General features: G+C 46.6%; 1 non-coding gene across 1 annotated transcript; it reads right to left on the reverse strand.

Annotated features, from left to right (window-relative positions):
* Positions 1-3,090: 3,090 nt before the first annotated feature.
* Positions 3,091-3,160, reverse strand: LOC116527747. Its single transcript, XR_004258709.1, has one exon. It is a non-coding gene; the product is annotated as a small nucleolar RNA SNORD77 (small nucleolar RNA).
* Positions 3,161-4,191: the final 1,031 nt, after the last annotated feature.

Genomic DNA, 4,191 nt, shown 5'->3' on the forward strand with positions numbered 1-4,191 from the left:
GAGGCCAAGGGTGTAACTCTCAGGTCAAGCCCAAAGGCCTGAGATCTCAGGGAGGGGGGCCACCGACGTAAGTCCTGTAATCCAAAGGCTGAGAAGTCTGGAGTTACTTATCCTAGGACAGGAGAGGAAGAGCGTATCGCAGCTCCAGCAGGTAGATCAGCACATACGAAATTTTCCCCCAGGTTTTGTTCTCTCCAGGCCCCCAACAGATTGAATGGTGCCCACCCACATTGCAGGCAGATGTCCCCCACCCAGTCCACTGAGACTCACACACTAATTTCCTCTGGAAACATCTTCCCAGAGACACTCAAAATAATGCTTTAGTAGGTTTCTAGGTTTTCCTTAATCCAGTCAAGTTGACACCTAAAACTAACCATCAGAGAGATTCCAGGCACGAGAAAGACACTGCACCAAGGCTGGTAAGAAGACATAGGGGACCAGCCAGGTGCAGTGGCTCACACCTATAATCCCAAGGAGGGCAGATCACCTGAAGTCAGGAGTTCAAGACCAGCCTGGCCAACATGATGAAACCTCATCTCTACTAGAAATACAAAAATTAGCTGGCTGCGGTGGTGCACGCCTGTAATCCCAGCTACTTGGGAGGCTGAGACAGGAGAATCGCCTGGACCCAGGAGGCAGAGGTTGCAGTGAACCACGATAGCACCACTGCACTCTAGCCTGGGCAACAGAGTGAGATTCTGTCCAAAAAAAAAAAAAAAAAAAAAGAGAAGATGTAGGGACCCCATGAAGTATCCCAGCAGCCTCTGGGAGCAAAGAGTAGCTCCCGTTGCTCACAGCCAGGTGGGAACCAGGACCTCAGATCTACAGCCACAAGGAACTGGATTCTGCCAACCCAAATGAGTCTAGAAGTAGGTTCTTCCCCAGAGCCTCCAGACAAGAGCCCAGCCCTTGGACACCTTGCTTTCAGCCTTGTGGGACCCGGAGCAGAGAACCCGGCCAAGCCCAGACTTCTGACCTACAAAGTTCTGAGATAATAAGTGGGTGTTGTTTTAAGTTGCTATGTCTGTGGTCACTTGTCACACTGCACTAGAAAACAAACACATATGGCCACACCTAACTGAGTGAGGTTGGGAAATGGTGCCTCAAGCTGCATATTCATGTGCATTGTTAAACTTGGAGGAGAAGTTCTATAATGAAAGAGAGAAGCGTGAATACTGGGGAGATGATAAGACATTCTTCCACACACTGTAAACCTGCCCTTTCCAATACAGCAGACACTAGCCACGTGTGGGTATCTTTTTTTTCTTTTTTGAGACAGAGTCTTGCTCTGTCGCCCAGGCTGCAGTGCAGTGACATGATCTTGGCTCACTGCAACCTCCACCTCCCGGGTTCAAGCGATTCTTCCACCTCAGCCTCACAAGTAGCTGGGATTACAGGCACCCGCCATCATGCCCGGCTAATTTTTGTATTTTTGTGGAGACAGGGTCTTGTTCTGTTACTTAGGCTGAAGTGCAGTGGTGCAATCTTGGCTCACTGCTACCTGAACTTCCTGGGCTCAAGTGACCCTCCCACTTCAGCTTCCTGAATAGCTGGGACTACAGGTGCATACCATCACGCCGGCTAATTTTTGTATTTTTTATAGAGATGATGTCTTGCTATGTTTCCTAGACTGGTCTTGAGCTCCCAGGCTCAAGCAATCCACCTGCCTCAGCCTCCCAAATTGCTGGGATTGCAGGCATGAGCCACCTCACCCAGTCTAAAAACATTCTTTTCATTCAGCACTATAGGCTTTAAAAGGCAGTGTTCCCATTAGAAATAATGGCAAAGAAAGGAACTCCCAGTCACATTCAGCAAAGCTGTTTTCCCAGACTACATTAATGCACCAGTTGATGCAGGTCAGTGTGCAGGAGAGGTTGATGGAGAGATAGGAGAAACAAAGGAAGACTGACATTAGATAGATGACCGCAACCGCGGACACTCAGGTGGTGCTTGTCCTACCGTGGTTCATCTTTTGAGGCTGGGCACGCCATAGTCTAGAACAGAATCTAAATTCTAGTAGCAAAACGGGCGGAGTGGTTAGTGTACAAGGAGGTATTACAACCTGTCATTTGGGGAGGGTGAGGGAAGGACTGGCTGTCACAGCTCAGCCTCACCAAGGACGTATGTGTAGCGCCCTCTGGTGGTCTGTGGTGGCACGTGAGCCAGGCAGATCAGAATCCCCCATCCCTCACCCCCTCGCCCCCACCCTCCTCCCAGCCATCCTCATCTCAGGCAAGACAAAGCCAGAGTCCTAACTGGCCTCCCTGCTTCCACTCCTGTCCATCGGAATGATTCATTAAGAGCTTCATCAGACCATGTCACTCCTCTGCTCCAGATTCAGGATAATTTCCCTTCTCCCTGATATTTAGCCACAGTACTCGCAGTGGTCTCCATGGCTCTACCTGGTACAGCACCTCCCAGCTACCTTTCTGCCTCCACCTCCTGCCCCTCTCCCCGATTCTCACCCTGCTGTAGCCATGCTGGGCTGCCTGCTCTTCCTCTGCCGGCAGAACACACCAAGCACACTCCCACCTCTGGAACGCACGGATGAATCCTTCATGTCCTTCATATCTGTGCTCAAATATCACCACATCAGCTTTTGCGCTAAATAAAAAACAGCCCTCCTCCTAGCATGCTATATCACCTTTAACTGGATTTAGTTTTTGCCATAGTATTTAATACCATCTGACATATTACATATTTATTTACACATATATCTCTGTGTGTGTGTGTTTATATTTGTTTATTACCTGTCTGCCCCTACTAAAGTTTGGGCTTTTTCAAAAAAGCAGGAACTTAGTTCCCAGTTGAACCCCCAGCATCTAGAATAGTGCCTAGCCTATAGTAGGTGCTCAAATATGTGTGTTGGGGAAATAAATGAATCAAGATCTGAATAATGAGCAAGCATTGTATGACCTTCATTGTTTCTTTTGTGAATATCAAGACACTATCACAAAAAGTACAGCTCTACAAATTTACATACAATTGATAAAATTCCTATTTTATCCCAGCAGCTGGGGCAAAGGAAAAGAAAAGAAAAGAAAAAGATTCCAATACAATCCCAACATGTGTTTCTTCCCCAACCACCCCAGATACATCAGACAGATAGTATACATCTCTTCATGATTCAGTCTGTTGAACTATGCAACTGTCATAGTATCCAGCAGGTTTATTTTTAATTGGATTAAATTATCTCATAATTTGTTTGGAAAGAATAAAGTACTCGTAAATAGCAAATAAATGTAGGAAGAGGTGCGCTAAGGGTGTACTAGATCTTGGCTTACTAGATCTCAGAAGCCACTATAAAGACACCACAAGAGCATCAAGGCAATGTTGGCCTGGGCATAGACAAATTAACCAGTGGAAGAGAAAAGAGAATCCAGGCGGGGCACGGTGGCTCACGCCTGTAATCCCAGCACTTTGGGAGGCTGAGGTGGGCGGATCATGAGGTCAGGAGATCGAGACCATCCTGGCTAGCACGGTGAAACCCCATCTCTACTAAAAATACAAAAAATTAGCAGGGCGTGGTGGAGCGCGCCTGTAGTCCCAGCTACTCAGGAGGCTGAGGCAGGAGGCGGAGTTTGAATCCGGGAGGCGGAGTTTGCAGTGAGCCGAAATTGCGTCACTGTACTCCAGCCTGGGTGACAGAGCGAGACTCCATCTCAAAAAAAAAAAAAGAAGAGAGAGAGAGAATCCAGGAATAGATATCTGTTTATAAGAACATAAAATGTGAACAGTTATAAAGGCACTAATCCCATTCATGATAACAAAAGAAAAAACATGTGAACAGTGCAATTTTAAATCAGTGGGAAATGGATGGATTATATAATAAATGATGACGCTGTTATCTATCAGGAAAATAATTGGACCTCCATTTTATGTCATACAAAATAAGTTCCAAGTAGATTAAATATTGAAACATAGAAGTACTTTTATCGATTCATTTATTTATATTTATGTTTTTGAGGCAGGGTCTTACTCTGTCACCCGGCCTGGAGTACAATGGCCCAATCACGCTTCACCGAAGCTTCACCCTCCCTGGCTCAAGCAATCCTCCTGCCTCAGCCTCCCTAGTAGCTGGGACTATAGGAATGTGCCACCATACTCTGCTAATTTTTTTGTATTTTTTGTAGACACAAGGTTTTGCCATGTTGCCCCAGGTTGGCCTTGAACTCCTGGGCTCAAGTGATC

Source organism: Sapajus apella, unplaced genomic scaffold (genome assembly GCF_009761245.1).
Source record: "Sapajus apella isolate SASKATOON/1434 unplaced genomic scaffold, GSC_monkey_1.0 scaffold55, whole genome shotgun sequence".
Classification (NCBI taxonomy): Eukaryota; Metazoa; Chordata; class Mammalia; order Primates; family Cebidae; genus Sapajus; species Sapajus apella.